Source organism: Peromyscus maniculatus, chromosome 10 (assembly GCF_049852395.1).
Source record: "Peromyscus maniculatus bairdii isolate BWxNUB_F1_BW_parent chromosome 10, HU_Pman_BW_mat_3.1, whole genome shotgun sequence".
In the NCBI taxonomy this organism is placed as follows: Eukaryota; Metazoa; Chordata; class Mammalia; order Rodentia; family Cricetidae; genus Peromyscus; species Peromyscus maniculatus.
Window position 1 is genome coordinate 77806421 of NC_134861.1, and position 13428 is coordinate 77819848.

The 13428-nt window shown below is 36.7% G+C and overlaps 1 non-coding gene across 1 annotated transcript; it reads left to right on the top strand.

Moving 5' to 3' along the window:
* Nucleotides 1–12932: 12932 nt before the first annotated feature.
* LOC121821009 (U6 spliceosomal RNA) lies at nucleotides 12933–13037 on the top strand. Its single transcript, XR_006061720.1, has one exon. It is a non-coding gene; the product is annotated as a U6 spliceosomal RNA (small nuclear RNA).
* Nucleotides 13038–13428: the final 391 nt, after the last annotated feature.

The window sequence follows — 13428 nt, forward strand, 5'->3', positions numbered from 1 at the left end:
AAACCCTGTATTTTATGTAAATTGCATGTAAACCAATTTGAATATGAATTCACTGGTAATTTTAGAACTAAAAATAATGTGATTTGTTACAGTTTTGCCAAGGGATGGAATATCCAAATCATTGTTGATATTGTGAATGGTTTTCAAACTGCAGATACTAACTTTGTGAGACAAATTTTAAGGAAGTGCTTATGATTATCACTGAAACCCTTTTAGGATTTTTTCCATGTCCATTGTTAACTTGTTTTCTAGATACCAATGAAATTCTTGGGGGGTTAGTTGTTAACATAATAATTAAAATAAGAAAAATTTCTGTGAGTACTCTCGAAATCCTAATGTGATAATGTATCATGCATTTGTTTTGCATTAGTTATTATCTTTTGTGTTTTTGAAACAGGTTTCTGTTATGTAGTTGAGGATAAAATGGAATTTGTCAATGTACTTAGTAGGACTCATTATTACTCTTCTTGTCTTAGAATTTGGAAGATTGTGTAAATATCTGAATAAATGTTAGGAGGTTAGGGAGCATTTCACCACAATTAGCTTCCTTTGCTCACCCTGCACTTTACACTAGGAAGTTCCCACTTTATATGTAGAGGTGATGTAAAAAAAAAAATGAGTATTCTAGGCACTGAGTCCCAGAGAAGACTGAGTTGAAAATAAACATATGCTTGGACTAGTGAGTATGTTTCAGATAAGTCTGTTGTTTGAAGCTCACTAATGATTTATGATTATTCATTTTTCCAGAATCATTTCTGGAATCACATTTTATAGTGATTGTTCACATAATGAATGGAATCAAATATGGGGAGTTCTTAAAATATCTCTAATGTCTTGTTTTTATCTCCTCTTCCTTTTATATATCTGGTTGAATTCAATGACTGACACACACATCTAAGATTTCAAATATAATGTGTATTTTACTATCAACAGCCAACATACAATCGGCTTTAAGGCACATTCCTTGTAAGTCAAGAATAGAGACAAGAATGGCATATATACATACATACATACATACATACACACACACACACATACACACACATATGTATGTATGTATGTATGTATGTATGTATGTATTACTAAACCAGGCTTATTCATGAGTACCTGTGCTTTGTAGCAGAAACAAAACAAGACTGTAGTGTCATGCCTGTGAGGACAGTGACACGGAAATGAGGGAAAGCTTATGAGATAACGCTGTCAAAGAGACATTAATCAGTCTGCTTGCCTGCATTCCTAAGCACCTTACGTGGTCATATTCATTTTATTCTCATTTCATAATCATTACTTCTTAACATGTGATGCCACTGTCCTAGCACTTAGCCTCTATTTATTAAGCATAGTGTGGACAAGGCAGCAATTCAGATACCCAGCTCTTCCCAGTTCTTCATCCCTCCTCCATTGAGGGATCTCTAGAAGCATTTGCAGGTGTACAAGAATCACATCAGATGTGGGGAAAAAAAAGTATATTTGAAAACATAATACTTTCACTTTAAATATTCAATGTTAAGAGAAAAAAATCCAGTCAAAAATATATGTATGTGTAAATCATCAATTTTTCAATTACCAAAGCACTATAATTTAATAATACTGAATTTAGTGGAACAAGCATATATAGTACTTGACTGTATTTATACCACATGTGAATACTTGGCATGCTGTTCTCAATTTGGCATTAAAATTGACCATAGCTAAGTCATGTGGGTTAAGAATTAATGTAGGAATAGGAGGCTACAATGCGGTGATGGAGGTGGAGACATGGCATAAACGATTGGGAGTCTTCAGTGATAACACTTGATAATCTGGCATTAATAAAAATTTTGAGAAGCACAACATTGGGCTATCACAGGGAAATAAGTGGAAGTAGCAAACTCTATGGAACTATTTATCCAGCCAATTATTCAGCAGCCAGAAATGATACTCTGTTATATCTCATTGCCATTACTTTAGATCAGGAAGCCATGGGAATGTCTTAGGCCTTGCTTACTTAATCAGAATAACCACCATTAAACAAAGGAATCCAGTTATCCTTCCAATTCATCTACCAAATCCCTCACAAACTCTCCATCAGTAAATTGTGGTGATATTTTATTTGTGCTCTAATAAATAAAGCTTGCCTAGAAATCAGAGGAAAAAAAACAGCCACTATAAGTAAACACAAAATTCATGCAATGTTATCACATGCCTTTAATCCTATCACTTTGGAGGCAGGGATCTGTCTGGGTCTATGTAAGTTCAAGGCCACACTGAGAACAGATCTAGGCATGGTGGCACACACCTTAAATTCCAACACTAGTTAATTCTAGTGTTGGAGGTCTGGAGGTCTGTACAGATAGAAAGGAACTGACAGAGCTGAGTAGGAAGAGGAGTGATGTAGCTAGACAGAGAGAGCAAATCAGATGGCAGAACAATAAGGCATATAGGCATGGGTAGGCAGGAAGTAGCTTGCTTTTGGAAGCTGCGAAGTTGGTGAAGTGAGGTGAGCATGTGGCTGTTCCTATCTCTCTAAGGTTTTTCACTCCTATATCTGGCTCTGTGATTTCTAATAAGACCATTTAGAAATTTGTCTACAGTAAACTACAACCCAAACCTGTTGGTAAAGAGGTTACAGGAAAGCTACATAGAGATTATCATTTTTGTAATGTATAGGTGTGGACAACACTCATCAGTCACCATCACAAAGATAATTTTGTGTTCTCAGAAACTTAGCATACATAAATAGTAATAATGAAAACCTAGCTTGATTTCTTTTCCTTCATATTACTGATGTCACATTTTCCTGTGTGATTGAAGGCAGTCTCATTATCTCACATGCCACTTTATATTAATTGAAAGGTAGCTCATTCAGAAATGCAATGAACTCTATTCTTCCTTTTAAAAGTATACATTCACAGCCGGGCGGTGGTGGCGCACGCCTTTAATCCTAGCACTTGGGAGGCAGAGCCAGGCGGATCCCTGTGAGTTCGAGGCCAGCCTGGGCTACCAAGTGAGCTCCAGGAAAGGCGCAAAGCTACGCAGAGAAACCCTGTCTCGAAAAACCAAAAAAAAAAAAAAAAAAAAAAAAAAAAGTATACATTCACAATTTTGTACAGATATAATGCTTCCACCAGTGTTCCTCATTATATGCTTATATTGTTTCCCCTACCACCACACCCCTTTTTCTTACCAAGTCTTCCTCCCCTCTACGTGTGTGTGTGTGTGTGTGTGTGTGATCCAGGAGCTTAAATTACATTGTCTGCATGCACATGGGTTCACATAGGTAGGTAATTCTTTTGTTGGGTGAAGGCATTGCAGTAGTGCCTACATGGCTAAGGGACACTATGCTTTATCGTCATGAAACTTTTACCTGTTTGTAGTTCTTATGATGTTGCTTAAATAGTAAGTTGAATATTCACTACATAGTTAATGATTGTATTAACATGACATAAGCAAAGACAGGGAAAATTCTTTTTGTTATCATGCAAGTTCATAATGTGTGAAATATATTTGCAATGATTACATTTGCAAAGTCAGTTTTCTCATGAATTTCTAAATATAAAATGACTCAGATCAATATGGATCCCTTGGATTTGTGACATACTTTTTGGCTGGTGAAGAAATACTATCCTTATGTAGGTTCAGATGGGTTACTACCCAGAATTGCAAGTAAGTATTCAAAATTATATTTATAATTCACTTTTCTTTCCAAGTATCTCATTTATTCAGAACAAAGAATAATCAATGAATTGGGTAGTCTAACTGCTATTATTTTGCTTTATAATATGTCATTTTTAGTTGTAATGAACAGGCTTCATTGTTCTCTAATCTATAATGCTATGTGAATCATCATGACAGCAAATAGCACTGTGTTAGAACAAAAGTAAGGAACTCCCAGAAACACTATATGTAGGAAAGAAGAATACATGTCAAAATGGGCTTGTTAAAGTGTACATCCTGGAATGATGAAATAAGAATCTTTGCCAAGCTGACTAAAATCAAGACCACATCTTAATTGCAGAGTATGAAAAATGGATAATCTCAATAGCCTCTGTGTATTGTCCTAAAAACAGAGAGTAAGTAGAGAAGCATTCATTCATGAAAATCTAAGCATTGACAGGAACAATGATTATCTGTGACATTAGTTGTAGAATCAAGGAAGAAAACGTTCCATAGATCTCCTCATGCATTTTTGTCAAGGTAGCATCGTTCTGAGCATACACATTGAAATACGTAGAGCCTCCTTGTCCTCTAAGCTCATTGTTTAGGTTTCAGCCTTACTCACAGTGTGGGTCTATTATGCTGTGCCTTACCACATACCCACATACGTTACAACTTGCTTTTCTGTTAATGTCATCTAATATTATGACAAAAGCAAGTTAGGGAAGGAAGGGTTTATTTTGGCTTACAGGTCTAGAAGACATGCAGTCTACTATGATGCTGAAGTCACGGAGCAGGGGCATGGTGCTCTCCTGTCACTCACAAAGCACAACAGTCACATTTCATCTGAAGATAGGAAGCAGAGAGAGAACAACAACACATTGGATGAGACTTAGAGTTCTCAAAGGTGCCTCTAGTGCCATACATTTTAGAGTAAGGTTTCATCTCCCAAAGTTCCATAATCTTCTTTAAAAGTGCCAAGAACAGTAAAACAAGTGTTAACAAGTATGGGGTGGACGTTTCTCATTCAAAGCATCACATCACATTCCAGGCCACTGTGGCTAAAGGAAAATGACTCTGACTCCCTTTGCTTAGCCAAGCAGACACTCAAAATTTAGAGGACCTATTTAGGGGTTGGCAGGTCAGGGATATTGGGGCTAAGGACATTTTTTCTTAAATTGTTCTCTAAACACACTTGAAACAGACACATTCATTTTCTCCATTGAGAACTCCCTAGGTACATTATCCAGTATAGGCCCTAGCAGTAGATGGCCAACAAAAAACAAAGTTAATGGAATTTTTATAGACTATTTGTCTCAAGAAATGATTGGAGTGGGGTGTGCTCTGGGATATTGTTCTGTATGAATATGTGTTGCTCTGATTGGTTGATAAATAAAATGCTGATTGGTCAGTGGCCAGGTAGGAAGTATAGGTGGGATAAGCAGACAAAGAGAATTCAGGGAAGAGGAAGGCTGAGTCAGGAGTTACCAGCCAGACACAGAGGAAGCAAGATGACAAGGCAGAACTGAGAAAAAGTACCAAGCCACGTGGCAAACATAGATAAGAATTATGGGTTAATTTAAGTGTAAGAGCTAATCAGTAATAAGCCTGAACCAATAGCTGGGTAATTATAATTAATATAAGCTTCTAAGTGATTATTCTATAATCAGGCCACAGGACTGCGGGGGCTTGGTAGAAACCAATAAAATCTGACTATAAATGGCACCCAACGTGGGTCTATCAAGTTTCAATAAGGCACAAAAGAGTTTAAAAAGGGCTTCTAAACACACAATAATGGAGCCAAAATAGCTTTCTAATTCATGTCTCATGTGGGTCAAGATGTAGAGATGCCAAAGTACAAAGGTGCCGTGGCATGTGGACTTGATCTACAGTATGGCGGGCTCATGGCATGTGTATAGGCTTGAGTGCAGCATGGCAGATTCCTGCCATGGTACACAGTAACACCTGCAAGTTGAGCAGCATGGTACATAGTGGATTTAGCTTTTGTTTGGAAAAAAAAAAAGAATAAGAAAAAGAGGTTTGGGGACTACATGTTGCTGGATAGAAGCAAAGAACCACTCTTCAGAGTCAGAGATGAGCATGGTTCCCCTAGAGCTGGCAGTAAACTTAGATCCACCAATTTGGGAAGTTGAGGTGGGCAGAGCCAGCAGCCAAAGCTGCCATTTCAGTAGTAGCCACTGAAGTTTAAAGATTCACAATAAGGCAGATTCAGACGGGATAAACCCTAAACAGTTTACAATGTGTGTAAAATGTACGTAGGCTTTGAAAAGAGAGGCAAAGGAATATAGACAGCTATATGAAGAAATACATGTTTAAAATCAATAAAGTCTTTTTTTTTTTTTTTTGGTTTTTCGAGACAGGGTTTCTCTGTGTAGCTTTGCGCCTTTCCTGGGACTCACTTGGTAGCCCAGGCTGGCCTCGAACTCACAGAGATCCGCCTGGCTCTGCTGGGATTAAAGGCATGCGCCACCACCACCCGGCTAAAATCAATAAAGTCTTTAAAGAGAGAGTAAAAATAATATAAAAACATAAGTCATCTAAGATGGATATTATACAGAGAATCTGGATTGTGTTGTCTTTGGGATTTTTTAACTGGAGAGAGACATTTGATTATAAAGGGTGCTAAGTTAAACCAATATATGTATGTTAAATGTATCTTGACTTCAAAATTTGGATCTAAGGATATGTTGCTTTGTAAAGGAGGCTCTGTTTTTGTTTCCAAAGGAAGCCAGAGGCTATGGATTTGTTCCAGGTTAAGATGGATCAGATTTGATCAAGCCAGACCTCCTGAACCTTGACAGATGGTACCTATAAAAAGGTTATAGTTGGTCTTCCCAGGACTTGACCATTATCTCAAATTTTCTCAGGATCCCCATAAGACCACCAGTGCACCTTATCAACAGGAATTAGCCTAGAACACTATGCCCACATTCCCACAAAATGAATTATGGATATTTGTCTTTGTTAGAGATTGATTACAAATTGTTATTGGTCATAGTCCATATCTTTCTAAAAGATAATAGGGGGATAGGATAGAGATATGATAGGGTGAAAGGGTAGATTATTGAATCTGCTTTTAAAGAGCAACTTATTTAAAATGTTTTACATTGCTATAAACTTTAGTTTATTGATACAAATTTAAAATTAATTTTGTTATACTGTATGTATATTTCTACTCTTGTTTAAAGTATTGTTTAAGCAAGTCATTTAAAATTGTAATGTATAATTAAAAAGTACAGATTAATAATTAGTCATCTATGATAATCACACTTATACTTATATTAGTTAAGTTTTCTACATATGCATAAATATAATTTAATTAGGTAGGTAATCTTCAAACTCTTCAAAGATCTACAGAGTATGGCATTTAAAATGTTTTAAGAAATTTTACTTTCTGTATATTGAGACATGTCTGGTCCTGGCAGTACCAATCTACTTTAAAAAAGATAATGGGCATTGAAGAAACTCATTATGAAGTTTGCATTCTTTGTTGCAAAAGTTAGCCACTAGTCAAAATAGTACCCTTGCATTGACTGCTTGACAGTATATTGTATTAAATATACATGCAGGACCCATAAAAAATGACCACTGAAATTTGTAAGGCAAGATGGTCCTTCAGGTTCTTGCCTCACAGAAGAAACTGACAGACATTCTACAGGACACAGAGAGAAGCAACTGAGAGACTCTAGGCCTATAGGCTGAAGATGGATGTCCAAGATTATGGAGGAACTTTGGGTGCTGTCCAGATAGCCAGCTGTCTCTGTCATTCTAGATTTTTGAAAATTGCTTACAATGTATTTCCTGTTTACATAAGTAATATTGTGTCCTTCTGAGGTCTTTGATGTAGTTGAAGACTAGATAGTTATACTTCTAATTTTCCTTAGTTATGATAGAAGATAAATTAGATATGAAACTTTAGACTCAAAAATATAGGATAGATGATGGAATATTTTCTTCAATTTTGCCAAATACCAATAGACTAGATATTGTAACTGTAGTTCTTACTTGATAACTGTTTTGTTATATGTATAAGTTTTATTTTGCTAAAATTAAAACCTTCCTTTTTGACTAGACAGAAAAGGAGAACTGCTGTGGGATTGTTCTGTATGCTGTGAATATGTGTTGCTCTGATTGGTTGATAAATAAAACACTGATTGGCCAGTACCCGGGCAGAAAGTATAGGTGGGATAAGCAGACAATGAGAATTCTGGGAAGAGGAATGTGAGTTAGGAGTTGCCAGCCAGACACAGAAGAAGCAAGATGACAAGGCAGAACTGAGAAAAAGTACCAAGCCACGTGGCAAACATAGATAAAAATTATGGGTTAATTTAAGTGTAAGAGCTAGTCAGGAATAAGCTTGAGATAATGGCCAAGCAGTTATAATTAATAAAAGCTTCTGAGTGATTATTCTATAAATGGGCCATGGGACTGTGAGGGCTTGGTGGGACCTGAGAAACATCTGACTACATGATGGGGTGAGGGGGAGGGTATAATCTGGGAGGAGTTGGGAGATGGGAAAAACTGACTATAATATATTATATGGAAAAACTCAGTTCTATTAACAAAACAGGAAAACAAAAGTGTTCAGAGACAGGGTTAATATTCCTAAACTCCTGTCATCCACATATCCAGCAACACTGTCAAGTTCTTAAAAGCAAGTTCCCACCCTCAGCCAGAAACCAGTGATATTGTGGCTCATTACTGTGGAAAGAATGGCCACGATAATGAAGAATTCCAGAACTCTGCATGAAATGATTATTTTACGTAGACCAGAAAATAGAGAATGCTATTTTTAAGATCATTGTCACATTTTGTGAAGGACTAGATAAATAAAACACATACAGAGATATTTTAAATGAGGTTATCATATAGCAGGAAAACTATGTTCCAAAGAGCCACAATAGGCTAAGACCAGAGGCAGGAATGAATTAGGAGTTTTAGAGTTGCTGGGTACTGTGGTATCATAGACCCCTCTAAACACTATAGGGCACTACCATTGTAGCTAGAGTTTTCCTGCCTTGCCAACAGTCAGGACAAATCTTTGTCACCCACCAGTCCCACAGCTGCTCAGACCCAACCAAGTAAACACAGAGACTTATATTGCTTACAAACTGTATGGCCATGACAGGCTTCTTGCTAACTGTTCTTATAGCTTAAATTAATCCATTTCCATAAATCTATACCTTGCCACATGGCTCGTGGTTTACCGGCATCTTCACATGCTGCTTGTCCTGGCAGCGGTTGGCAATGACTCCTTCTGCCTTCCTGTCCTTTCTTTTTTCCTCTCTGTTAGTCCTGCCTATACTTCCTGCCTAGCCACTGGATAATCAGTATTTTATTTATTGACCAATCAGAGCAACACATTTGATCGTAAAAGATGTTGAGTTAAACCAACATGTATATTTTAAAGATACCTTGACTTCAAAATTTGGATGTAAGGATGTCTTGCTTTGGAAAGGAGACTGTTTTTGTTCCCACAGAAAGCCAGAGGCTATGGATTTGTTCCAGATTAAGATACATCAGGTTTGACCAGCCAAGATCCCCTGAAAGGTCTCCGATGACACCATGGCCCAGATGATCCAAAATCCAGAATGGTTTGAAAGCAATTGGCTCAGACAATACAGCCTCATGGACTATTCCATAATCCTAAAATTTTCTTTGTGTCCCCATAAGATACAGCACTCCCCTCCAGTAGGAAGTAGTAAGAGAAGCTACGCCCAAATTCCCAAATTATATGTAATTTTACTTTGTTAAGGTTAAAACCTTCCTTTTTGAAAAAAGGGGAGGGGTGCTGTGGTCCTCATGCCTTATATACCTTTCTGCTTTCTACCACCACTCTCTGGGATTAAAGGCTCACTTTCTGGGATTAAAGGCATGATAAGTCACCATGTCTTGTCTGTATCCTTGGACACATGGATTTCTGCCTCTGGAATGCTAGGATTAAAGGCATGTGCTACCACTGCCTATCCTTTATGTTTAATATTGTGGCTGCTCTGTCTCTGATCCTAGATAAGTTTATTAGCATGCACAATATTTGAGGGAATACAATACCACAAGCTCCCAAGTAAAGACATGGAGACTTATAATTAATTATGAATGCTTGGTCTTAGCTTAGGATCTTTTAACTGAATTTAACCTGTTCATCTTAATCAACATTTTGCCTTGGGGCTTTTGACCTTTCTTTCATTCTGTATGTCCTACATTCTTGCTTCCTCTCCATCTAAATGGCTGGCCCCTGGCCTCTCCCTGGCTCCTTTTCTTTCTCCTGAGCCTAAATTCCTCCTCCTACTTACTCTCCCTGCCCAGAAGTTCTGTCCAAACCTTTTCCCTCAATACAGGCCATTCAGCTCTTTATTAAACCAATCAAGCACCTGAAGCAGGCAAAGTAAAGTAGTAACATATCTTTACATAATTAAACAATTGCAATACCTCTTTAACTAGTTAAACAACTATTCCACTACATAAACAAATGCAACACATTTTTACATAGTTGAACAAACACCTTTGCACACTACAATAAATATTCCTCAACACTTACCTCTTTCTGTGAAGTTGTGGAACACCTCCCTACACCTCCCACCACACTTAAGTAATCTCTAAAAAATGAAATCAAATTATTTCAAGTGATACTTTTCATGTTGTTATTTGCCTTCCTACATAAGCAGCAAATATTATAAATCATTGCAGGAAAATGAATAGAAGCTCATGCAATAAGGACAGGTCCAGGTCCCACTGCCTGGGGGCCTCCTAAATATTGCAAAAAGCACAGGGACCATGTCCCATTAATTTCCTCAGACTTTTTATTTTTCTTAACTTAACCTGGGGTTCTTTTCTGCATTCAAACTCCATATTCTAGTTTCACCTGGTTGGTAAAAGATTAGTGGAACTCCCCAGGGTGTTGCGGGTGACAAAACTGAGTTTTGTTTGTCCACTTACAGCTCAAAATAACCACTTAAACTTCATTTTGTACCTTGTTGGGTATCAAAATTAACACAACTTTATTTATCTTTTCCTGTACTTTTCTTGAATAATCAATTTAGGTTTTAAGAGATAATTGAAGTTTACCAAATTTTCTATGTCATCTTGTTTTTCATGGGATCCTAAAGAACTAAATTCCATCATTGTATTGCAATAGTCTACAGACATCACTGGTAAAAATGAAAATTTGTGTAAGTGTACTGGTGTGCTTAGAATTTTTTTATTTTATGGATATTCAAGCAGATTTAATTTTAGATGTGGCTAAGAATCATTTCTACCTCAAGTAGTTTCTTTCCTCATTTGTCTTTTCTGGTCAGGTATTTTATTTTTCTCAGATAAACTTTGATTATTTTCCTACTTTATAAAAATGTACTACTTGTTAGTCTCTTGTAATGGAGAATTCGATTTCTGCCTTGTACCATGACATCAATTTCTACAACTCTTCATATACCAAACAAGAAACACTTTGTTTGACTTTTGAAATGTCAGCTTCATTTCTTAGAGACTCATATTTAACTTTTATTGACTTTCAATATAAAACCCAATCCTTGAAGGGTTTTCTTATTCTTTTTTTTTTTTTTTTTTTTGGTTTTTTGAGACAGGGTTTCTCTGCGTAGTTTTGCGCCTTTCCTGGAGCGCACTTGGTAGCCCAGGCTGGCCTCGAACTCACAGCGATCCGCCTGGCTCTGCCTCCCGAGTGCTGGGATTAAAGGCGTGCGCCACCACCGCCCGGCTGGGTTTTCTTATTCTTATTCTCATTTCTTCTTAGACTTAATCTTCATAATTTCAATCCATTTCATATGATAAGGAAGAGTTATGTTTAAGTCCCTATGAACATTGGAGAGCTCACACACACACACACACAGAGAGAGAGAGAGAGAGAGAGAGAGAGAGAGAGAGAGAGAGAGAGAGAGAGAGGAGAGAGAGGGAAAGAGGATGAACTACTTTAATGAGAAAACTCTCTACATGTCTGTAATATTTTTAAAATGTTTCCCTGATAAAAAGAAAAAGGATTTCTGTCATATTTTATCTTTATTCATTTTTTTTTGTTTTTGTTTTTTTGAGCAGGGTTTTTCTGTGTAGTTTTTCTGTGCCTGCCCTGGATCTTGCTCTGTAGATCAGGCTGGCCTTGAACTCACCAATATCTACCTGGTTCACCTCCTGAGTGCTGGGATGAAAGGCATGTGCCACCACCACCCAGCATCTTTATTCTTAGTTAGCTTTGGAAAAGATAATTATTAATATGAGGTCAGAGATTTTTCTTAGGCCACTTTTGATCATGACTTATGTGAAAAAATCCACTTTATCTAAATTACTTCTGAGATTTTATTTAGACATCATGAAAGGAATACAGTGATTTTGGCAAATACTCTAGGCTGTTTTAATTGAAAAGGGACAGACAAAAAATTTTTGTCTGCAGAATTTTTTCTCCTCAAATGCACCTAAATTTTGACATGTTAACATTTGAGCCTGTGACAGGTGTCCAGAATTTCAATGTAAGTCCATGTGTCCCTTGCCACAAAAGACAGTGACTGACAGTAGTAAAAAGAGAAGACAAATAAAAGTGGATTTATGTAACAGTCCTGCCAACACTAGGGATCATACACTATTGGACTAGCCAACAATCATTATCCCAAGAACATTTTGACATTTGTCATATGAGCATAATGCCATAGACTGAATGATTTTATATATATATATATATATATATATATATATATATATATATATATTCATATATATAATTTATTTTATTTGAAGTTTGTGGGTTTTTACAAAATCCAGATTGTAGGATTACATTAAAGCTGTTTCTGACTTTAATCACCTCCCAGGAAAACAAATTTCTTGAACATGATTATAAATTATTAGTGCATTTTATCTTTTGATAATGTAAAGAAAATTAATGTGCAGAAATAGAGATCATCAAAATGATTCCAGGTCTTAGACTTTTTTTTTTTTTTTTTTTTGCTATAAAGCTATGGAAATTACCCTTACGGATGGCTTTTGCCATTTGCAGCATAAGACTTCTTTTTACACGGGTGAATTTATCTTCAAAATATAACAAATCAAAGACAATCTTGAAGAATGTTTTATATATCAGAATAAAGTCCATACACACACACACACACACACACACACAGCTATTTTGGAGACACAAAATATTGCTAATATTATTTATATTGTAAAAGTAATGTCAATTAATTATATCTGTATTCCCTAAAATAGATTGTGTTTTGAGTCAGGGTATTTGTGAGAATAAAAAGGTTATTTGAAAATTCCAAATGTAGTGCTCAGTTCAGCAACACACATACTAAAATTGGAAAATTGGAATGATACAGAGAACATTAGCATAACCCCTGAACAAAGATAACACCCAAATTCATGAAGAACTTGATATTATTCCTCAAGACCAAGCTATATCACTCTTGGGCATATATCCATACCAGAAGGACAACTTGCTTAAGATGGACTAGGGACAGATGGGGATGGGAGAGGTTATGTTGAGAGGGATGGACAGAGAGAGAGAGAGAGAGAGAGAGAGAGAGAGAGAGAGAGAGAGAGAGAGAGAGAGAGAGATCTGGAATTGGGGGAGCATTTGTGGGGTAGTGTGGAAACCTAGTTCAGTTGAAACTTTCTGGAATCCCTCGTGAGGACTCCTAGTAATGGAGGATATGAAGTCTGAACTGACAATCCTTACTTTGAATTGTTGGCCAAGGAGTTGCCACAGAAATTTCTAAATGACCCAGGATGACGCTAGGATAGAAGGTTGCCCTCCAAAATCTGTCAGTGGCT